Source organism: Accipiter gentilis, chromosome 11 (assembly GCF_929443795.1).
Source record: "Accipiter gentilis chromosome 11, bAccGen1.1, whole genome shotgun sequence".
Lineage (NCBI taxonomy): Eukaryota > Metazoa > Chordata > Aves > Accipitriformes > Accipitridae > Astur > Astur gentilis.
The window spans coordinates 6091870-6117335 of NC_064890.1; positions in this window are offsets into that span (position 1 = coordinate 6091870).

Consider the following 25466-nt stretch of genomic DNA (forward strand, 5'->3'; position numbering starts at 1 on the left):
TTTTTGTAGCACTGATTATAAAGATATATTTCCATATCTGTACTCTGGTTCATCTGTAATTGTTTTTATGGCACTGTACGCAAATGATTAATGTTAACTTCCTTTCAGGACTTTGGCACATCTGTTGCAGCACTGATAAAGTCAAAAAGCTAATGCTGTTTAGGCATCCCAGGGACCTAGAACACCTCCAAAACACTACCAAATAAATGCCCCTTCCAGCACCCAGCATGTCAGGGCAGGACTGGAAAATTACTCACTTGCGTGGCATTGTAGAGTAACTAACAGATCTTTAAAACTAAGCCATAGGTTAACAATAACTTGAAACGATCTATTCATGCAAATCCTTTTCTCTTTTGTCCCAACCACCACGTGAGTTTTAGCTCTATAAATTACTTGTTAGACTCTTTCGGTTTGGCAGCTTGTAGACCTTGAGAGAGCTGCCGGTTGCCAGTTGACGGCTTACCTGTGGTATTTTTGACTTCAGGAAGAGAAGCAATGTGGGACAGTCCTTTCCTCCTCAATCTTTTATTAGGTAGATCATGAATTATTAGTACATAAATTACCTTTAAGTACAATCATTTAGTTTTACTGGAAGCACTTAAAGACATCAGATATGATGTGCGTTTTAAACATCACGCTGAAAGTAAGGCAAAACTCTTAGATGCTTACTTCAGGGTCGGTTTCAGAGTCTCTTGCTTTGTAGTTTTCAATGATCTGCTTAATAAGCTTATGTTATGCGGTACAGAGTTGTACCTGAATCTGATTATACATGTCCTAGAGGGAAAGCTCCCAGAATACGATCAATCTATTCAGGGATCTAAAGTGTGATTTATATAATTTACAAGCTGTGTTTAATACAAACTATCATCACACTTACCTTTTTTTTAGAACATCTTGAAGGTTCAAAGAGTTGTACAAACACTGATAATTAACTCTGGGATTTTCAAAGAGGTCCAAAAGTGAGCCACCCATCTACAGCTGAATTGCCTAGGTAACTCCTGAAGACCACTTTGAAAAATCCTATTCTTGACTATTTCAAGCACAGCTCTGCACCTGAGAGTAGAAAACACTTCCTTACTTGCCCTATCTGTTTTTCTCTGCAAGCCTTAGTATGAAAGATTCCAGTCGCTTAACTCCTTTACGTTATAAATAAGATTTTCAAAGGATGACTTGATCCCAATGTATAAGCACAAGTAAGCACAAGTAATGCTTTGTGAAGTGCCTCTTCATAACATCGGATACCACAGGGTCCACTGGTAAATGTTGAAGTGTCAAGATGAAAATGAGAAATGTTTTTTAATAGTAAAGATGATTAATAGTTACAATAATTTAACCTCGGTTGTTAGAGATTCTCCACAATCAGCAATACTAGATATACTTATCCACAAGTTATGCTATATTTCGATCAAGAACAGATTCTTCAAACTACATGCATCTGTGTTATAAGCAGAGTTGATGACATTAGCCCTTTTTAGTTTTATGACTTCTGAATTTCTTTGTCTATGTTGAGCATCATTCATTTACATTTTTACTGCCTTTATATATTCCATTTTGTCCTTTTTTTTTTTCTCTCCTCTGGCAAGTCTAGAGTCATCAACATGTTTGAAAAAGTTTTAGGTGATATATTCTATTTTTGTAACTGATTCTGATTGTAAGCCCAGAGAAAACAAATAAATCAAAATAGTGTTCCCAAAATTATAACTTTTATTTTAGGAACCTTTGATTTATTATCTGAAACAATAAGCACATGCTTAACAATGGAACAGGGGTCCTTCACACAGGGTTTCATTTCACTCTCCTCTCAATTAGTTCACTTTTGATGTCTGATGGAGAATTGCCAGTTCAAAACATCCAGCCCATTAGTAAAGGTGCTGGGTGGGTATCACTGGTATATGCAATACAACTGCATCAGCGCATGAGTGTCCCAGGAACCATCTTATGACAGTGGGAAAAGGCAGAGACCTTCTCCAGCAGAAACTTTTCAAGAAGACCTATTCCATTCCTTGAACCAAGCCAATACCAGCTTTTCTGTATTCACCCTCTTTCTGCCTTCATCTTCTTGCTTAGCTGGCACAAGTTTTTCCCATGCAAACTCTTCCCTGGACAATTATGTTTCAAGTAACCCATGTAAGCGAGAGAAATATTTAGAGAGAACACATAAGGGGAAAAAAAAAAATGTTTGGGTGCTATTTGTGAAGGAATGGGAAATTTAGGGGGAGGAAAACCAAAGAAACACAGTGTCAGAAACACAGTATTCCATTTTTATATTCTTGCCTGTTGTGAGAAACAATGAGGGTATTGTAGGTTTTAGGAGCACACGTACCCAATGCTTTTAACTTTTCTCTAACTGAAAAACATAACGAATAATCTTGAGAATTGCAAAGTGAAATTTTAAAATTAAGAACTTTAAGCAAGAAGGGTGAGTACAAGAGTGTGCTGTAAGTCTAAAGGCTGGGTAACTTTTTTGGGGGAAGTCTCTATGTCCCATATTCTGCTACAAGTTATACCCATGACTGAGCATTGGATGGTGAGCTATGGAAATCAAAAGTTGTATGTAGACAGTAAGTGGAAACACTGTCCTGCACTTAAGGGTCTTTGTTGGAACAGTATGCGACTTTTTTATCATCCTTTAAAGACTTTCTGTTTCTGCTTCACAGCATTGGTCCTTCCAGAGTCAGAACAAATAACATCAAACCTCCAGATGGCATTGGAGGCTTTTCATCTCATATGAACAAATATAAACTTAAACCTGAATTTTACATAGCTACATTGAGTGCCCTACTCACAGGATGGGCCACCCCACACCCTCAGCAAGTACTGGGGCTCTTCTGTCTTAGCTCTGGTCACTTGGGGAGAATTCAGCAGCCCTGTGAATGTTGTTCTGTTTACAACAAAATGTTGTTTTTGCAGAATTCCCTAAAGTTTTCTCCAACTTCAGGTGACTTAATCCAAAAGTGTACTTCACAGCAAGTGCCTTACGCTTCATTTTTGCCTTTTTCACCTTTACTGGCCCAGAGGTCTAAGACGACTTATTTGGTTTGTTTCTACCCTCTGTCCAAACTTCCAAGACTCATTCACCTGTGACTGAAGGGGGCAGCAATTCCTGTGGATGAAACGGTCGTTACTCAGCTTCTGAACCACTTGGTTCCCAGCCTGCTTGCTCACGTCTGTACTCTCAGTGTCAGTGGGCAGACTGCTGTATCATTTCTTTCTGCATAACGGAAAATGTCATCCACTTTACTTTCATTGCTCGTGTCTTCTGGTTAACAGCAGAAAAGCCCTTGTGACTAATGCAATGATTGTTTATCAGCAGTTTTCCCTCGCTGACTGTTCCAAACCTGGAACCGTTAGGTTTTGCTATATCGCATCCAGCTTAATTAGTGGTTATCATGTATAATGACTAATTAAATAAATAAATGCAACAATAACAGAGTAGCACAACAGCATGGTAATAGTGACTTGCTATGCTTAAATTTTCAGCCCTGTTTTTCCCTGAAAGATTCTGGGTAGCATAACCCGTATACAACCCTGTATTAAATTGTCTTGTAGGCCTCACAACAGAAATTACTTGAAATATTGTAGGTCCAACTCTGCTCTCACATAACATCTATGCTCCAAAAAATCAGAAATTTGTTCAGACTGAATAGGTGACTTCTGCTGCGAAATAATAAACTCTCTTTACTTTACTGACCCATTATACACGCATTTTACAATCTGAAGGAGCAATGTTTGCTAAAGAGAAGCATAAATAAATTCTTATTTTGGCAGTTTTATTCCAAATTATGTTGCAAGATAGCAGATGAGCAATTTTATTCATTGACAAATGGATTTGATCGGACTAGTGCAATGGTTCATTAACCTCATGATAAGTTTGGGCTATCTCAGAAGTGTTCTTGCTGTGAATTTAGATTTGATGATGGCTCACACATCAAGGAAACAAATTGCTTTGTCTTTTAAAGGAAAAAAGGGGGGGTTTAAAGAAGTTAATTGATGTCTTTTAAATCCTATAACTAATAAAGCATTTTTTCTTCTATATATTGCTTTCTAATTCGTATGAGACGCATTAGACAGACAAAATGCCAAAAGCACAGATTACTTTAGTTCTGTTGTTACCAATTAGAGGGAGTCGAAGAACTCTGATTACAATTATCAGATTTTAATGAGCAATTGTCTGTCAAGATTTTTTCACAACTCTAAGGGTGCATGCACAATTCGTATGCAGCATACAGGTACCCTTGTATAGTGAGTTTGTCTTTAGATAATCAGAACTTGATTTTTAAGTAATAGTTTTCAGTGGGCTTTTCGAATAACTGGTTTTTGATCTCTTGGAAGAGCTACTACTTCTACTGTTTAATCTAATAAAGTGTGGACTAACAAAAGATAAAACCACAGTAAGTCAGGAAAAGCAAAAATCAAATTTACAAATCTGCTGATATAAGCTTACATTGAATCAATGCACTAAATGAAATTGGGCTGATTTACACTAGCCAAAGATTCCCAAGTCTACCTGAGTCTTTTTTGTCAATATCTGCATCATCTTTAAAGGCAACTTAATAGAGATGCTGGGTTTAAAACCTTAAAGTTCATGTTACAATAGAGGTCTTAGCTATTATATTTATTTTTACTTAGATTAAAAAATAGACTGGGAAGTGAAGAAATGCTAGCTTTAACGTTTCTAGATTAACCTACAAATAAATGTCCACTTCAACCTCCAGGTGAGTCAAGATGGATCTCTTCTGTAATGGTGACCTTGTGCTACCTACTTCATCAGATCCTGTTTTTTGAAAGTACCTCTCCTTGAAACACTCTAAATGATGGATGTTAATCAAGAAATTAATTATGATTATGTACTGAACAGGCTGTAGTTTAAGACCCATGCTTTATTTGATGAAAAAAATTGCAAGATATGCAGAGAATGAGGTTTGAAGGCCTTTGTGACAGGGAAAGTTACATATGAAGAAGGAGGAGTAGGTAACGGATGGTATTTTCACTGCTTATTCTGGGTAATTGGTGTAAATACCCTGAATCTCCATTTGGTAGCGTCCTACTTCTGTCTGGTTTCTGTATAGAAAAAGCAGGCTTCAAGGATTGCCAAGTAAATTAGGGAGCTAATTGCTGTTCAGCATGAGTGCTCTAAATCTTTCTCTCAAGCACATAACTCACTTAGACTCTTAAGAAAAAGAGAAACATGCTCAGTATGTGTGTGAATTTCTGTGTTTTTCTATGTCTCCCTCTCCCCCACCCACCCCGGCTGCTTTTTTAATTGTCTGGCCCATTTCAGCCAAAATGTACAGATGGGATAGTGGTCTCAAGGTTGTGAAGGCCTGACATATCTTATGAAAATCAGAGACTGAGGAAAGAGCGCCTACTAATGAGAGGAAGACACCGATATGAGTTCGCATTAGATGCTAGAAAATCCATGTAGGAAGGTGAAAAACAGATTATGAATGCCCCAACCACAGAACAGTCTTTAAGCAAAGTTTATGAGGTAGTAGAATATCCGTCCATGAGCTGTATTTGTAATGCAGGTTTCAAAAATTTAGCCACAAACTTTGTGTGTTCTATTGGGTTTGTTTGTTTTGGGGTTTTTTTCCTAATATTGAAGCATGATATTTTTTTTTCCAAAATTGAAACATTACAATTCAGTCTATTAAGATCTGATCGTATGCTTCATTTTTTGCTTGCATTATACAGAATAAGGATTGGTAAAAAAAAAAAAGGCAATCAGCTCTCCTTTTTTTCTTCCTTTGAAAGCAACTCTTCACTGTCTTCCTAGACAACATTTTATTAAGTATTAATATTTATGGTTTAATATTTAGCAAGGCTGAAAGGCTTACCTGTTTTTTACCAATAACCACTATTTTATTCCTGGTCTAATGTATTCTTTAGAAATGTATGACGGCTCACTCCTGCCACCTTCCTTGGTGATAAACTAGATAAAGCTTCACATGAATCCTGCTTTTATGGCCTATTCTTGTCTTCTGTTTCTAAGTGATATAGTGCAGAATGAGGGTCTTATTCTGTCACTGTCATTTTTACTGAGGAGGGTGCTATGCCATTAAATACCTCGATTAAAATAGATATGGCTACTTCAGAAATAAGGCGCTACTTGATTTGAGTTAATGGAAACACTGGTTCCAAAATGTCACCTTGCTACGAGGGCTGAAGTTGAAAACAAAGGAGCTATGGATAATAAATAGGTACAGACGTCAAATTCTGTCACTATTCAGTTAAAAATCTACCAGAACATAGCAGGAAACTTCATTGGAAATGCTAGCGGTGCTGGTAGGCCTTGAAAGAGTGATTCTGACGTGTCCTTACATATGGCATGTTCTGTTTTGTTTTCTGCTTTCTGTTTGCTTCCCATCGACATGTCTGGTTTAGACAGTTCGTAACCCAGCTACACATGGACACACCAGATTCACCATCCCCTAGAGAATTCATTTAGCCTGTGCTTGAATTTTTACTTGCAGGACTGCAGTTGCAAGTTGAAGATAATCCAGTCTGGCTAAAGAGAAGTTTCAGCCCATCTGTAATAAAATATCTATACATATACATAAGCCTGACTGAGGAGTTTTGAAGTAATAATGTGAAAAAAAGCATCTTCTCGTGGCTTTGTCAATCCATTGCAAATAAACACCTAAATTTTTTTCTCAGTTGTATACTAGAACTGAAATAAAACAATCTGGTTTTACAGCTCTATGTGGGTTCCTTAGGCTCTGAGTGTGAATACACAGGATTTGCACTGGACACATTTCAACATGTCGTTGGGGGGGTCTTGGTCCTACTATTCCTGATGAATGTGCAGAGCTAATGATAAACGAAAACAACACTTTGCTGCTATCGTTGGTCAGCAGTTATTATCAGTCCTTAGAAAGACAGAGGACACAGCATCTTTGAATAGTAGCGATTGCTGGTTGATGACAACTTTAGAGTGTCACAGTTAATACAGATCTTTATGTTTGGATTCATGTCTATGGACACACATTATTTCTGTGCCACCTATTCAGATGGGACTCATCCGCCCTGTTTCAGCTGTGCAAGGATGACACGACTGTCCCAACTACTTTAAACATCTACTTTAGGATTAGATGGACTGTTCTGTGAAGGTGCTTACCTTTTCCACGAGTTACATGAGACCTAAAATTTGTGTCTTCACTTTAGATGGCTAAAATTAGGTAATGAGTCCTCCTTTCCCTGTAGGTACCTACCTATGCATTAGCACATGTGAATGCATGAATGAATATCTACTTTACATAGTTTCACTTCTTTTCAAGTTTTGGAATGTGAAGAAGTTATAAAAAAATGAAAGAATATAATTTTCTTGTTCATTCCTGAACAAAGTACTGATACATTAATGCAGGATTTTTCAAAAGCTGCATTTTTAAAAGCAAAATGCTTATATCACTTAAATTCCATTTCTAAATTTCCAAAACCTTGCTGAATTTTATGATAGAAGAAAAATAGTGTGTTTTCTTATCACCAGCTAGTGTTAATACCTCCCACATCTCCCCCATGAGTGATGAACTGCCACATTCCAACGCTCTAAACTCTGACAGTGCAATATCATGACAGCACAGGATTCCTTGAGCGCTATGCATCAGATTAATTTAAACCGTGCTTTTGCTTTTATTATTATTTTGCAAGCTACTGAAGCTGCATATCCGACTTAGGTCCCAAATACCTCAGATAGCTGTACAGATCCCACAGCCTGGCAACGTTTATCGTTACGCCGTTTTGAAGGAGGGCAATCTTGTATTATCCCCTCTTCACAGACATAAAAATGGGGCTCTGAGGGCTTATTTAAAACAACTGCCTTAGCAAAACTACCTGACTTCATAGGTCCCGAAGAGAGAAAAGGTCCTGTAGATGATGATGCAGTAGCTTTTCTTCCTTAGGCAGAGGTAACTATTATGAATATCCCCTCTGAGAGAATGATGCCCTGCTTCTCAAACAATTTAGTTATCTGAATGCCACTAATCATGGGTGCACATAAGGCGCTTTGATGAACTGGGCCTAAACAATTCGTTTATGATCGTTCCGATAACCTGTGCTTAAAAACTTGTTTTCATACTAATGCCACTGGCCATATAGTTGGCTATATTTCTTTTCAAGCTGAGAATTAGAACTATTATTTTCTTCCTGTTGGTTAAAAGGGTTCTATTCAGGGTTTTTTTGTCATATTAATGGGACAGATTTTTACGAATGAAAGGTCAACTGTTTGAATTGTCACTCAACTGAATTTGTCATTCTTTAAATCTGTCAAAAGCCAGTGTTCTACTTTGAAGAAATATTATGTCTAATTATAAAAGTCCAAGGTAATAATCTTTTAAAAAGAAAATCCCTCATGTTCTGAAGAAGTAGTTCAAACTTTCTGAGTTTGTTTGTTTGTTTCAAAGAGTTGGTTTTATTAATATAATGAGGAAATATTCCCAAATGGGGTTATGTCCAATGGCATCCTGCAAGGATTCATGCTAGACTGATATAATTTTTTTGTTGACACAAAGGTGACTGAATCAGTAAATTAGGAAAAGTCACATTGTGCCTGAATAATTGTCTCTGTGATGTAGTTAAATGGATGCAACAGGCCAGGACATATTTTAATAAAGCCAAGAGAAAAATAATTGACATGCAAAATAGGAACGAAGGTCAGACCTAAAGAAGTGAGTCTGCAGATCACACAGCAAAACTCTGGCAGGATGGATTTGTTCACTTTGGTACTGGCAGCTCAGCTTTGATTACAGAAATAGTAACTTTTCTCTGACCGAAGTCAAAACGGCATGCACTGTTGCCTGCCTGAACCTGCCTGTGCAGGCATCCCTGGCCTTCTGGCACCTGCCTGTAGCCTCACACCATGCTAAAGGAGTGGAAAAGCAGGAGTTGAGCATCTCCTTTCAGAGGCAGAGAAAGGGCAAAGAACCCCAGTCACCAACGCCAGTAATATGCCTCTGAGAGCAGGAGAGCAAGACCAGATATGCAAAATTAACAAGGTCTTCAGCCTTTCGGCCCTTCTTTATCTGCAAGTGACACATAAGGAAGATAACTTTCTTTCTATTCTTCTTTGATAAGCATATTAATAACCTCGGATTACCCAAACTGAGGTGGATATCACACAACCAATAGGCAGACATTTCACACGGTTTCGAGGCAGACATATATATGCCTCCGCGTACACCTCCGACAGATTATAGCTTAAGCCTTTTGAGCAAGCTTACTTTGCTAATATTTGAGACAGGTACAGTGATAAATAGCTTCATGAATACAGAGAAATCTGTGGAAGCTATGAAGCTGCTGTCGGTAGAGGTAGATTGAGTAATAACTCTGTTCTGGGAAACAAGAGAAGGAAAGTGAGTGGTGATTTATTAACTCCAATGAACATATACTGTTTAACAAGTATAGCAAATGGAAGTGAATAATACATGAAAACTGCTAGGCCTTAAATCTAGTGCATAGAAAACTGCAGATTAATTCCATAGTAGTGGAAAGGTAAGTGAAGAAGCTAAAGAGTGACAGGTTATAATGGGCGGTGAGGATAGAAATGAACCTGATTACGAATGTCTAGATGTCACAGAGCCTTGGGCACAAGGAAAACTAGATTGACACTTGAAAACTGGGTAAAACTTTTCTGTGTAGCTAAGGGGCCTGTTATGTGTTACACTCATAGCATGTGGTGCTTAACTTATGGCTTTGTTCCACACTGAAAATGAGTCATAAGTGCTGCTTCAAGCTGTTTTGATTCTGATGACAACTCCGAAAATATAAAGCAACCAGGAGCTCCCTACAGCAAGCTGTTTCCTGTCCAAATAACATGTCAACCTATCTAACTTCCAGGTTTTCTGGCCTGACAGACTTTTGTGGATTTTCTCAGGCCCTAACACCAAAATCTTGCTTTTGAGGTTAACTTCAAAAATCTCAGCACTTCCAGAACTCAAGCTGTGCAAGGGACGTTGAGAAGAGCAAAATAAATGAGCGGTGATCTATGAAACTCTCCAGAAGATTCTGAGCTCTTGAGATCCAACATCACTGATGAGTTTAATTTACACTTTTTTTTCTCTCTACTGTATCTGCCCGCCCGAACCCTTTCATAAACAAGAAAGAGTAGCCTGGGTGGAAATGTTTGACTCTTCAAGTCTCAGAGAAGTGTGTGTATCACACTGAGAATCCCTGCAGGGTTTCCTCTGCTGTTCAAGTCTGGTTCCCCATTGAATATGGCTTTAATCAGTCATTAAACACAATTCATTCACAGATTCATTGTGTCTGAAGCGAGCAGGGACTACTGGATCATTTGGTCTGACATCTTTATACTGTATGTCATTAAACTTCACCAATTTACTTAGCTACTGAGCCTAGTAAGTTGAATTTGTTTAAATTATACCACCTGAAAAGGTAGTTGGAAGATCTGAATGCAGAGGTGTTAAGATGTAGCAATACACTCCACTGGTTAATTGTTGGCACTGTGTTCTGGATTTCCTATGCTAATGCTACCCAGCATTTTATTTCCTGATCGTATAGAAATACTGTCATCAAATCACTTGCCTTTCCCGTAGCTCCTGAGATGGAAACAAAGTCTCCTTTTCCAGAGCTTCCTCTAGGATTCTGCAGTGGCTTTAGCAGCTTAATTTGTCAGTGCCAACGTGCAGAACACAGCACAGTATTCCCAAATGTGATGATGATACCCCATTAAAAATACTTTGTTAGGTTCCCACACTTATCTGTTCTTATGTATGTTATTTTTAGTTTCACATGTGTTGTCACAGAGGCATGAATTCACACCACTGTGGCAAAGATTTCACCCCAGTTCCATCTTGATTGGAATTAATCATTATTTTATCGATTCTAGCCATTGTTATACTTTCTGTTGTTTTGTTTAGAATTGATAGGTTAGTTCCTTAAACAATTAGCATTTTTCAAGTCATCTGGAATTTTTATAGTATTCTAGTAATTGTTTAAAACTTACACCAGCGGGTCAGAGATCACATCAGATAAAACTTGAGTATGAGCCTGTACATTTTAAGATATTTCCCCCCTAGTGAATGGTGTTTCATGTCTTTCTTGGTCATTAATGGACTGAGAGGTACTCAGAAGGGAAAATGAATATATGTAAGAAGTACTAGTGATTTCTTTACAGTGTTATTAACAGTTTTTCTGCATCCAACTAGTAATAGGCCCAAATCAGTTCTGTTTTTTACTCCTGTTTGGTATGTGCCTTTGTTACTTGTTGCAGAAAAAAAACCCAACAACTTATTTTTCTTATGTTTTCCATGCTCAAAATCTTAAAATGTTAAAACGAGACTTTTTAAAAAAATTTAAACGTGCTATATATTCATAACATGCCATTTGTTATTGCCAGTGGTATTAATCTGACCTAACTACGTTTGTCCAAAATTGTGCTATTCAAAACAAAGATAGTCATACAAGACTTCCTTATTAATTAATGGAGAGTAATAGACAACTCTGTAGAAGGAAATTAATTAGAGCTGTGGAAAGACCTGTATATTTCTTAAACAATCATTCACCAGACATAACCTGGGATTTTCGGGTTTGGACTCAAAAATTATAGTATCTTCCCAAACCGCCTCCTAAAGTCAAGCTCTATTGTGATTTATATGTGCATATAAATGTATGCCTTTCCCAGCACTTAACAGACACTTAAAACATGATCCTGGAAGCTTTACTGAGGACTGGTTTTCCTCAGTGGAGCTCAGGGTAAGAAAGTGGGAACACACAAGGCTTCTGCAGGCAGGACACTGCTTTGGATTTGAAGTTTTCACCAGAAAAGACTTTCCCAGCTTTTTTGATGGCAACAAAAAGATTGAAAATATACATCACTTGTAAACAGATCCCAAGATTTCTCTGGTCTAAGAAAAAGAACCAGCATATGCTAGAACCACAGAGGAAGCTTCAATCTTTTTATCTAAGTTTAAACAAGTTCAAGAAAGGCTTCAGAAGGAGGTGTCTGGACTTTTGCTTACTCCAGCCAAATGACCCCTCTGGCTACTTATATATATTCTCCTTTCTAGCCTTCCTTTTCTCATTTATCTCGTCTTTTAGTAGAAAAGCTTTTAAAAAGTCCTTTACAGGCCTCTGTCTACACAGGCACTGGACTGGTTGAATGGTTTCTAATCCTATAATTTTATGCATGCTGAGTGTCTCACACGGTGGAACTTTTACTGCTTTGTAAGTGGTTCCATTTTAACTCTCTTACTCCTCCAGTTTAAGGTTACACTGTACTTGAAAACACCTTCTTAATTAGACTTCAATAGCAACTTCATAGTTTTTTGTTCCTCTTTCAAGTGTTTGAAATGAGTGCATAACTACTCCCCGAGGTTATCTCTATTAGCCTAGCACAGAACTGCTTGTCTTCATTTCAGGGGTAGAGTTTTGAAGGAGATGGCAGCTTTCAGCAGCCGTTAGTCACGCTGAATCTGTCGAGTACAAGGACTTAGGTGAGAGTTAAGTGGTGCCAGAGGACTTGGACCAGGTCACTGCTTCCAAATGAGTTGTTCTCACACGACTAGTCCCATTGCCTACCAAGGGGAAAAGATGCCCAATTTGAGGAGTGCCAGTTGAAATCCTGACGGGTGATAGACCTGTCTGCTATACTTGTTAGCGTCAAATGTACATTTTAATGCAGGCTTTCTCTTTGTGAATAACTGCCCCGCTTCTCGCAATTTGAGGATGATTATTTCAAGTGGGTTAGACTGTACTTGCTCGTACCGCTTCTACACACTGTCATGGGACAGGAAAGAAGCAAAGTTCAACACCCAAGGTCAAGATGCCAAACTTGAAATATAAAACAGCAGAACTTTCATAAGGGAAGGAATGCCTTTTACTGTCCAGTTAACCTAATAAACTAACAGTGTAGGAGTAAACGCAAGTATATGCTTACAGCATTAAGGTCGAGGGATGAAGACATTGACTGCTGCTGTTTTTAAGCAAGGCCAAACCTTGTAATCCATAATCAAATGTTCCTTTAAAGTGATTATGACCTCCTGAAACTTAGTCTATTATGTCTACACTAAGTTCATGGCCCCGGAAAGAAAATATCCTCCTCACCTAGCTCAGATTCCTTCCTTGGGGTCACCTTTATCATTATATTTATCATTAAATATGTTTGCATTTTTTCATTCTAGCACTCCAAGGCCCAAAAAGGGGTCATTGTACTTGACTTTCTGTGAGCCCAGAAGAGCTTGTGATCTAAATAGGCAAATTATATATCCATTTCGAGTGACTATCTTGACCTTTCTCAGATTGCCAACTTCCCAGACACCTTTGTAGCAATGACTCTCCAGCTGGGCTAATTACCTCTAATTTTGCTGTTCCTGTTATCTTGACAGGCTCAATTTTTGCCATATAATGGCCTGATATGGACATGAGTGAGGTAAGATATCTTGTTCCCAGACTGCTGTCGCTTCCTTGCTAGGACAATTGCTCTATAACTAATGTTGGTAATAATTCTGTAAGGGCAGTTTTAGTCAGCACAGTTTGGATACCTTAAAAGAAACCGACAGCCGTTTAATTGCAAATGGAATCAATTGGACCTTCAAATGTCAATAGAGTTTTCCAAGTATGTCATAGAGTTTACATAACAAATCTACCCCATTTCAGTTGTAAGAAATGTGAAGAGCTTCTTTACAGAGAACAGTGTTTCTCATGTTTTGTTCTTTCACAACGGGTAAGAAAAGAACTAGAAATGTCTCATCCAGGCTACATCAAGAATAACTCTATTCAACATACGTGTTCTGGATAAGATTGCAAATAGCAGTGGAGGTGGTTGGTCACCTGTGTTATTCAAGGCATTAAGGATAATAGGAAACTACAGAATAACTGGGGATAAATGACAAATGAAAATGAAATTCAGTGTTGATAAATGCAAAGAAATGCACTTGAGAGAACAGTCAACTTTACATATACCATGTTAACTGACTTGCACTGTCAGAAATTCAATCCTGAGCTCATAATTAATACTTAGCTGAAAACATCTGATCAGTGTTTAGAAGTGGTTAAAAAAACAAAGTGAATTTTGGCAATTATTAGAAAAAACATAGAAGACAATGAAGAAAATTTTGCTATTCTTTATTAAACTATCATGTGTCTATACCTTGAATAGTACAGTTCTGGCTCTTCTTTTCAGATGAGATATACTACAAGTAAAATGGGCAGAGAGAAAATCGACAAAGTGTTATCAAAGATGTGGTATGGTTTCTGTGTGAGGACCAGCTAAATGTACTGGGATCCTTTAGTATGCAAAAGAGATGATAGAAATCTCCATAACCTTGAGTGTCATGGGATTGACTGTTAACTGTAAATAGGGATTGACTGTTAGCTGTCTCCTCCAGAGCAAGAACTAGAAGACACTCAGTGACACTATGAAGTATAAAACAGAATCAGAACCTTCTTTATACAGAGTATGTAAAGTTTTTGAGCACATCTGTGAACTCCATGCTTCTGGATGCTGCAGGTGTTAAAAGAGTATGCACAGGATCAACCACTAACCTCACAAACCCATAGAAGGAAAATCCAGTAAAGTCTGTTAAAAAACACCCTCTTTTCCCCAGAAGTACCTGAACTGCAGTTTCCATGGAGGTATCACCGCATCTTGGCGTTCTTCCCTAAACATTTGCTGTGAGATGGTCTCAGAGACAGGATTCACAGGGCTATATGGTCCTGCCTCTCTCTGTGGCTATTCTTAATGTGCTCACACTTGTGTTTTAGTCCTGGCTAATATAATTGTTCCAAAAGTCAGATTTTGAAAGTGCTGCTCCTGTGAGGAAAAAAAAAAAAAAAAAGATAATATTGCCTTGATCTGTCTGTCCATCTCCTTCCATGCTGTATATCACCTCTGTCACAAGGCTCATAACCTTCAGGAGATGGGTGATTATTTGTGCTCGGCTGTGTGTTAAATTGGATGATTCCAACGCCAGCTCTCTTTTCCCTCCTGATCGCTAGACAGAAATAGCTATGCCCTCTGTTTCAGTGTACCTAAGGAGTAAACACATATCCATCCCGGAGTTTTGCTGGGAATGTTTGTACCCCTGGTGTTAGCCTGCCCGGAACAGGTTTGTAGAGGACTTTTCTAATCCGTTTCCGAATCACACTCGCTAAGACAAGCACAGAGGAAACCTCAAGCGCTCACCAAAGAGGTTAGATGAAGATCTCATCTGTCTGACACCTCTGCTAAAAAGATGCCAACCTACATTTCAAAAGGAGAATATTAAAACCCTCTTTCTCAAACCCTGTCTCCGAGTGGCATGAGTGCAACCCAGTTGTGATTTCTCTTGCACAGTCTCAGTAAGTCTTGGCTTATTTAAAAGAGCACATTTCAAGAAACTAATGTGACGCAGCACAGGTGAAGTAGCCCACTAATTTTAATAGGCTGAATAATACTTGTCTACAGCTTTGCTTGGAAAGTATCGGGTGGCTTTGGTAAGGAGAGCTGCAGTCCCTGGGAATAAACACCCACGGACACCTTTCCAGCATCTGACAGTGTTGTGCAATCCCAAAGTCTCACAGAAAGAGTTCATTTTTCCATAGTACTGACAAAGAACTTTGGAATTGTATGAAAATACCAATTCTTATATTAAGCTACTCTCCCAATGAAATTTTTAAACCACTGCAATCAACAGCAAAATTTCTTTTTCCTTTTTTTCCTCCTCTTGCTTGGTCAAGAGCATAAACCTAGTCCTTTATAGCAACACTTGTGTAATGGATTTGAAGAAAAAGCCTTCCCCACTCTTTTACACTCAGAGAGCAGATGACAACTTCCTACATTTTCTCATGTCACACAAGCAGCATGTATCAGTGTCAGGCAGAAGGTGTTCCTTGACTGGAAAATCTCCAGTAATCACAGGAGAAAGCCAGGGAGTTAATCAGAAAGGCAGCAATGACAGAATGTTTCTTTATTTCTCACAGCTCTTAGGTCATTGCCTTGCTCCATGCCTACCCATTAAAAAGATGTAGTCAGTTTGACCTCCTGAGGCTTGAAAGCTTGCTTTCAGAGCCATGCTAAGTTATCCTGCTGTAGTTTGAAGCTGTCAAATAATGCTTCATTACAGGAATATCACTGATGGAATATTACATAGAGAAATATCAGGTTTATTAAAGACTTGTTTCCCCTTGTGGAATACTGTGTTGTCTGTCTACCTCAAATGTTTCTTGCAGTGTTTTCAAGAAGACAACTTGCCAAAAATGTTTAAGGTATTAGATCTTGCTGATAAATAATCTCAAACTGTCAGGAAGAGTGATAAAGACCCTGGGATAAAACTGCCTGTAATCAGCAGCCTTGTTTGCAACCTCAGGAAGCAGCAAAGGATTTACTGGGTCTGGACACCGAGCAGACCCTTTCCTTGGAGACTCTTTTGTTCCTTGTACCCGTTCTCCTGCTGAGCACGGAACATCAGTCAGCAAGTTTATAGCCTCATCAAACTCAAACACTTGCTTCTAGGTTTTAAAAATGCCAACTGTTGCCTTCCCTCAGGAGACGAGGTTTTGCAGAGCTGATAGAGATTCTGAAATGCAAAACTGGGGCTGATTTGAGAATATTAGTCAGAAGCTCAGCAGTCTAGCTGGAGTTAATTTTACATTAAGAGTGAAGAGCAAAGTAAAGACATCATAGAAATATGATGCAGGTTTTATGGGATCATGGGAATAAAAATACTTTGCATCTAAATACCAAATGACTTTAAGCAAACCACACAGATGATATGGTAGTTTTTAGAACTGCTTTTCTTAGCCTATTATTTTCCTTTTTTTCAATGTTCTTGTTTTTCATTAAGTACAAAACTGCCTTTCCTATTTGAAAATAGGGGTTTGCGTGGAGGTAAAATAGGGTAGAATTTTGGCCTTAAAGATTTGGCTGCCAAATAGGTGTCCTTTTGTGAATAACAGAAGAATTATCGGCTCAAACCTTGATGCTTAGCAAAACATATTCATTTAGGTACCATTTGTCAAAAATTTCTGTTGTCTCTAGCAGACCTCTCTGACCTCACCTGAACAACTTTTGACTATTCTAGCACACTGTCTTTCTTAGCTCCAGGCCCATCATGTAGAAGACAACTATTCAAACAGAACGCAGGGACAAGATCTCACAAAGCATGACTGGAAGTGTGAGACCAGAGAAACTGGACTACAGACTGAAAGTCCTGAGAGGAGACAACTGCACGGTTTCCTTCTGTTTCCACCCTTTCACAGCTGTGATTTACAACATCAGCAGACATAGAAGCAAACGCGAGAGCATGTTTCAGGTATTATGAGTGTACGTCAGCTTTTCTTGCTGCTCCCTGCCATGCCAGCCTACAGTTCCTCCTGCTGTATAAATCGATGCCATCACTAGTACAATCCCAGCCCCATGCTTACGCCCTGCTTACATGTCTTCTGCACCCATTTCCCTATTCTGAAGTTAAACACCTTCGAAACCCTACCATCAAATCCTTATGAAATCAAATTAGTTAACATTACCATTACTCCTCTTAGAGGAAAAACCCAACCCAAACACACATACAAACAAACCCCTATTTTTTTCTCTCCCTGTTCACACAAGCTATCACTATTCTATAGACTATGTTAAGTGTGCAAGGAAGAGTCATTTCTACAGTGCTCTAGGATTTTAATGTCACCAAGCCAGTGTTATTCTTGATTAGGGTTGTTATCTGGGTCCTCAGATAATGTAATCATGGTTCTGACACAACTTCGGCAATAGATAACTGGCAAAAGTAGAACACAAAAATCTAGAAGCAGCAAATACACTCTAGTGGGTCTTTAGAGGGGCAGGGCATGCGTGCCCAGGAAGGGATAGTCTAACATATTACAGAGAACCAAGACATCTCAAACAGCATTCAGTCTGGATTCAGTTAATTTAATTTGAGTGAGAGGATAAAGAGCACAGCTAAGATTCACAAATATACGTGTGTACATTGAGGTGTTTACGTGGTACTTTGGGTTTTTAAGGGTATTCTAGTCAATGGACCTCTAATCAATACTCTCAGTGAAGGGTTTTTTTGTGGTTTTTGTTTTTGTTTTTTTTTGCAGGGGGTGTTTTTCTTTTGTCATAAATGACCAAATATATGTTGACTAAGTTTATTAGATTTCAAAGCTGTTCTTAGGTGTATTGACTAGAGATTCCACTCACTGAGATATTCAAACTTCTAATGCCATTTGATATGAACTAAGGTGTCCAAAACATTAGCTTGGTATTGGCAGCGATGCCATAGAACATATGGAAGAGCCACATCCTTCTGGACCAGCGGCTGGAGATACATCAAGGCATTTCAAACATCACTCTGTGCCCATGTGTAGGTAAATAAGTCAGGCCATAGATCTCCAATTACTATGAAAGATCTTAGACTTACAGCTGTCATACAGATGGCTATGTATACTCCAAAGTGCAGGTGTCTGAGGCTTCTGCATGGTTACTCAAACATAGGTATCTGATGCTATTTCAGATTTCCTAGGATCTGATATCCACCTGCCTTCCCACAAAGGTATGGTTCTCCCATGCATCTTGCATTACACCTTCCAGGCCTGCACAGATTTTCTGAATACCCCAGGGCATTTCAAATGACATTAAAAACCTGGGTTTAGGCAGCTAAATCAAATCCAAAGTGAAGGCTGTGTGTCCCTATCATCTGAACTACCTATCTAGACTTTCCTTATCCTCAACATAATAATTTCAAAGTACAATTCATCTGACCAAAAGAAGGTGTTTATGTTAGAATATGATTAATAACTCCTGTTTCCTCTTTCTTGCACTTTGCTTTGGTCATTTATGCCTACTGAAAGTAGAAACACAAGGCTACTGCCTTGATTAGCTACTGAGCTGATTAGGTGGCATTTCAAACATCAAGTCCAAATGTAAATGACCATATAAGATAAAGATAACAGAAAACTGAGTGCTCTGTTCCTGCCACTCAGGTGCAGTTAGTGGTTACATCTGAGTACAGAAAAAAAAAGAATTACGTATGTGAATAGAAATAAAATCTAGTGAAGAACGCTTTGATGGGCTTACGTTTGTGTCTGTTGTGGTGAATAGGCCACTGATGTCCAATTCTAAGCACTGTATCAGTTTATTTAACTCTACATCTGCCTAGTAGAGCTACTCAAATCCAGCAAAACAGAACTAATCTCTTACTGCTTATGCATCACTGAAGTCTTTAGACTGTCTGCTCCAGTTTCACTTTTTTTCTGTTTACCTAATCAGTGCAAGAATCAAAATCACGTATAATGACAAACGAATCTCCAGATTCTGAGCTCTCTTTACACTTGTGCAAGTAACCTCAACATTTCATCACAATCTGTCACTTTTTCTTTTACTTGGGAAATAAAATGGCATTGATGGCTTGAAAACTTGACAAAAATATAGTAGGAATAATACTTGTAGCTTCAGCTCTTGCAGTTAAGTACTATGTATTGTTGTTAATATCTACTTTTTTTTTTCTTTTTTTTTTTTTTTTTTTTTTTTTGTAATGCAGAGGAAGCCAAATTGAATGATTAATCTTTGACCTGTATCAGTAGGAAGCAATTTGAACAACCTCTTTTAAGAAGTGTAGCCTTCTCTGCAGCATGCACATAACTTTCATTAACATTAAATAGAGTTACATGTGCACACCAGGGCATAAGCTTCTAAGTAGATACTAATTGGCTAAGAAATGATCCACTATTTCTTCTTCTTGCACTTAGTGTTTGGGAACTTGCTTTTGGTTTGTGACCTTCAGAACTCTTTGAGGGTGTGTTTATTAATTTTCCTTTAACTATTTAAATGACAAAATTTCTTCAGTGACCTGTGTCAGTGCATGCAGCCATTTAAAAGGCAGTAGAAGAAACAAGTTTCAATATTTAACATCAAGAGTCTACTCTGTCTCCATGTCCCTTTCTAGACCAATTGCTGGAAAATATCATCAGTATCTTAAATCAACACTGTTTGACTAGTAAGTTCAGAGGAAATAAATTAAGGGTCTGCAGCCAAAATTGTTTTGTAGTTGTAGAAAAGAGTTTGGAAGCAAACATATGTTAGTTCTTTGTGTCTCAGATAGTCTATTCAAAATACACTGTTCTTTCTTTGTAGCAGTTAACCAATGCAAAATGCCAAGCTGTGGCAATAAAGCAACTTAGTGGTACAAGGACCAGAATTTTATACTAAGCGTGCCATCTTAATGGACCACTTACCAATAGAAAGTGCTTTATTGTCACATTAGATTGCCGTTGGGACTGGGTTCAGGATTCCCAACTAGCTTCTAAAAATCACAGCCTTAATCTAGCCAGGCAGAGCTTTGTAAGTGTTTCAAATCAAGCCTTAAAGAATAAGAGTCCAAAGTGCAAGTACTTGCTAGAAGTCCTGTTAACGGTTGTTGGCAGAGAAAGTCTGGGATTGTGCATTTCAAAATTAGGGGAACTCCCTCTGTCCCTTTGCACTTACCAAATTGTGATCACAGAAAATTTCATGTGAAGCAACTTATTCCTTTGCCTACAATGTCCTGTAGCTCTCTACTGTGTTACTTCACCTTTGGCCAAGCTGAGCTATTTCTGCAGAATTCCTACTTATTCCTGCTCTGATCTCTGCATCTGCAGAAACACCGTGTAACTAGGCGCTGGAGGGGAGATTCATTTTGCCTCATTTAGATGTCCATGATGCAGACATCCACACAGGATCCAGTTTCCCTGGCTCTCTGGGAATTAGCAGCTACGTCATGCAATGTAACTCACCCTTTTAGACCGCCGCTTTAGGGTAAGACTATAAGCATCCTGGGAATGGTCTAAGCAGGGACCTTCTGAGGTCCCTTCAAACCTGACTTATCCTTCAGTCCCGTGAGCCTATGAGTGCCTATTTGCCTATTTCTCTCTTTTGACTACAATAATGATCTTACTGGTTAGCTCAAACATGGCAGTTAAAAGTTATACGAGAAGACTTCTACCTTTTTCTACCTTTTACTTCTTTTGGAGATTTTCAAAATGAGAGAAAGAATTTTGAAGGCTGTGTTGTCAGTTTAAAAATCAGGCAGCAGGCTCTTCCTTGCATCCACTTGATATTATTTAAACTGAAATCTTCATAGAAGCATTCCTCTTTGGAACTGATGTTTTCTGATGTTGCAGGTGTGCAAGGCAGATGAGTTTTGCATCCATCTCTTTTATGTTGGGCTTTGGTTCAACCACGCAACGGTTAACTCTAGAATCAGAGACGTTTGTCCATCTGATGCCTTCTTATCTTTCTCCTGTATTTATTTTTTACTTCTCTTTGCTTACGCTAAATGAATGCCAGCCGGTACTATCAGGCCCTGACAGTGCTGTAGGCTTAAATGTAAAGAAGGCAGGGCTGATAATTTTTCCCCTTGGGGGCTACCCTTTGGCCTGCAGGCAGTTCTTTTAAAAATAGCTTCACTCTGCCTGATGCCATTATTATCACAGGCACAATTCCTAACTTGACTGTCCAGATCAGAAATGAAACCGCTGGTTTGAAGAGCAGCGTGCCGCATGCACTGTTTCCCTGTTGTGTTCAGAGCAGTTCTTTCCATAAGGCTGTGTGGCAAGATTTTGTGGGTATTGTTTTGCTTGGTTTCTGTAGTTTTGATCGTGCTTGTCATACAAGAGAAAAAGCTGAGGGCAAGATGCTAGTGAGCCTGGAATATATGTGTACAAAATTGATGTTCTGCTTCCCTAGGTCTGCTCAGACAGTGTTGGCAGGCTGGTGGCACTTTTAACGGAAAAAGAAAGGAAAACAGCAAAACCAACCTGGCAGCTGAAGCATACTGTTGGGAAAGTTTCTGCTACAGACTCCTATTAGCTCGGACAAGTCATTTAAGATCCCTGCCTCAGTTCAAGCCTTTAGTGAAACGGGCATCTGCTTATTTTCAAACCAGAAAGTCTCACTGCAGTCACCAGGAGGGATGCTATACGCAGGTGACATCAGCCGTTGCCACAAGTTTACTGAGCACTTGAGAAAATGGACCATTTCATCCCTCTAAACAGTGGGAAGGTCAGGCTCATTACTTTAAACAAAAATTTGAGTCTTCAGCTCCGCTCTGGAATATATTAACTCCCATTTTTAATAGAGATTAAGGAAGAATCATGAAACTCGTATGAATGGCACTGTAAGTTTCTGATACCACTGACCTGGTCAGCAAAAACTGCAATGTGTATTAAAACATAGGACAGGTTTCCCTTCTATCTAGAAACTTAGATCAAAGGCACTGCCCATATGTTTAAACACCTACCACAAAGCTCTCTCAGAAGAAGCCCTTCTTCAGTGATTTTCCAGCTTGGTACAGTGCTGGAAAAGGAGAGCTGTTGGTGAACTCCTCAGGTCCCAGAGAAAAGACTAGTGGTGGAATAGTCAGTGATTTTGAGACTTAATTTCTCTCTCATCCTTTTTTTTCCTAGAGGTTTGTCCACAAATGACAAGAACTGACAGTTTGAGATTTAAGCCCCTGAAGCACAAGAAGTAAAAATTCAAGTTCATTTGAGTGAGTGCTGGGTTTATGTTTACAGTTGTATACAATTCAGTACAGTACAACTATACTGTACAGCCTACTTTCTTCATAAGGATGTTTTGATGCTTAATCTTTGTGAATCATGATGAGATGCTTAGATAAAAGATGCTATGTAGTATTCCATAAGGCCTCAGGCGTGAAAGCATCATTAATAATTTAACAATAAAAATATGGTTACCCTGGAGGCTGTCGCATACCTCTGCTGGTAGAAATACCTACACAGATAGGTACTGTAACATTGATTGAATAATTTATTTGATGAATTTCTCAGTATTTTTAAATACATTTGACAATGCTTTTCATTATTCACCTAACTCGCACATCACTGTTAAACTATTGTCTCATGAATGCAAAAGCTGCTTCCCCTACAAAGAGCTTATTTTCCTTAAAGAAAAGAAGTTGCTTTGCAATGCCACCCAATATCAACATGTCCAAGGAAAAGCTTTCAGACCTTCACTTAACTAGGAAAGGCATTGAGAGAAGATGGAATGCTTACCCAAACTATATAAAGGGATACAAACTATTAGATATTTCGTAAAGTTTTCTCGGTGAAGACTTTGGTCCAAGACTTTGTTCACAATGTAATTCAAAAATTCAAAAGTAGATGTGTGAGGTATCTCCAGCCTTCTGATGGTAGAAACTGTGGCCTTATCAACAAAGCAGCTGTCAGGTTATCCTTATCAGGTTATGGCTTTCAATAATTTCAGTTCATGGGGTGAGTTGAAGATGTATGACTTCTCTGATCTGCAGATATTCAAGACTGATGCTGAAAACTCACACTGATCCACCATATAGAAACCATTTGATCTGGAACCTTAGCATATAGCTTTGTGGTGCGATGATTTCTGGAACGTCTCTCTGAACATGTAAGGTTTGTAATGCCAATCCTACTCTCAGACGGAAGGCAACACACACAAGGGCAATGTGAAACGTTAAATATAAATGTTTCTGAGTTCTGTTTCTGTTGGGGTTTTAGGGTGACAACGGACAGGTCAAGGTTCACAATTTATTTGCAAAAGAAGAAGACCCTAATAGACAGAATTGACCCATCCTAGCAGCTGCTGTACAGATAGGAGTTTATATGACAGCTCCCAATCTTTCCTGCAGCAATCTAGCCTGTAAACAAACAAGACATTTACCAGACAAAAAACAGACACAAGCAGATTAAATGACTTCTCCAACGTTATCAGAAAGGTTACCAAAAAAGGTTTCTTTCTGGGATAGGCTTGAATCTCAGATCTCCCAAAGCACCTTTTAATGCTGCAAACGCATCCTTCTTTGTTGGATATTTGGCTTAGCTGAAAGGGTTCAGAAGCTCTTAGTAACAAGCATGGTGAGGCTGAAGATTTCATCACAGAAAATTGTCAAATACTCGGTAATCACTGGTATTCAAACATGTGGTCATTAAAATATTCTCTTAACAAGAGCTACATTGTTTTATTTAGTAATGGAATAAAGAATGGATGTAACTTATTTGGTTTTGCTTCTTTTCACAGCTGATCATATAGTAAAGGTGAAGGAGACCCTATTTTTTAACAGATCAAAGCATTTGTTTTACTATTTAATTCTTTGGTACTGGCTCTCCTGAGGCCCCTGCTGCTATGAGCTAATGCAAATTACATCAGGAAATCCAATGGGCTTAGTAAACACTGAATATTAATTCGAGATGTTTTTGAAAATGCATAAACAGCGTCAGTCCCAAAATCCAGAGCAGAAGCAAACAACAGTGTTAAATCGATATGTCAGAATTTTATGCAGAGTGTTGTTTTGGCCATAAACCCCAACTTTTTCTTGCCATGTTGAACGATCATGTTGTTCTATTGTAACACATGAATTCTAAATCGTTGAGCTATATCCTTGCTTCCCCCACATTATACCCAGGGCTTGCTCAGATTGCTAAATGCTGCTTTTCCTGTGTTGACCAGTCTGCTTTTCTCTAGATCCACCTATGACATATAGTTTTCGAGAAGTACTAGAGTTGTGTGATCAGGGACTCAGAACAGGACTCAGGAAACCTACAGCTAGTCTCTAGGATTTATCAGGCCCTCTGGTTAAGTCGTAGCGTTGCTGTTGCCCACCTATGAATATTTTCTCCTGCTTTGGTCCTGTCTTAATAATGGACAGTTTAGGAGAAATGCTTTCCATGCTTCAGCTAACACAAGACGATCAACCGTTGCTTCCTTGAAAAATGCATCCAGATCGGGTCAACCCTATAAACAATTTCATTTGTGAAAGTCAGAACAATTATCATTCGCCTAAGAATTTACCCAAACTACAGCTTGAAAACAGGAAAGAATTTGACATTGACAGAAATTCCTACACTGTCACTAAAAGACCCTGATTTTCAAAATATCATTTGCGGCTGGTATCCGTATAACACACTCAGTTGCCATCTCCACTAAGTCTGACACTACTTAGATATCTTGCGTGGCTCTGCCGAAGCTGTGGACACATCAATAGGAATTCTGAATGCCGGGCTGGACACTTCTGAGGAAAAAGATCCAACAGTGGCTCTCAAAGGCCCATTGACCAGCTGACCCAAGACTGTTTTGTGTTTCTTTTGAAGTTTGTTCTGCATGCTTCATCCAGGGGCAGAGACAGAGTTGTCTGAGTATCGAGATGGGTAAGAAAGTATCGGCGTGCAGCTTGCTTTGCTATTCCCGTGCATCATTACATATTTTAATATTCACCTTGGGAACCTTTCTTATGTAGGATATGATATCATAAAACATGATCTACATTGAAGTCTGGATCTGAAAGATTGGGATCCCGGTATCCTGACAAATCCTCAAACTGTTAATAAAATACTCTATGTTAGAGAGCAGGAAAGGAAATCACTGTGTAAGCAACGATTTCACTAACTGTGTAAGAACTTGTGATACACAGAGACTCATCAGATGGCAACAGTACTCATTCTCTAGAGTGTGCAGCTACTTGCCTTGATATTCTAGAGATGAAAAAGGCAATTTAAATATTTCATAGGCTTCT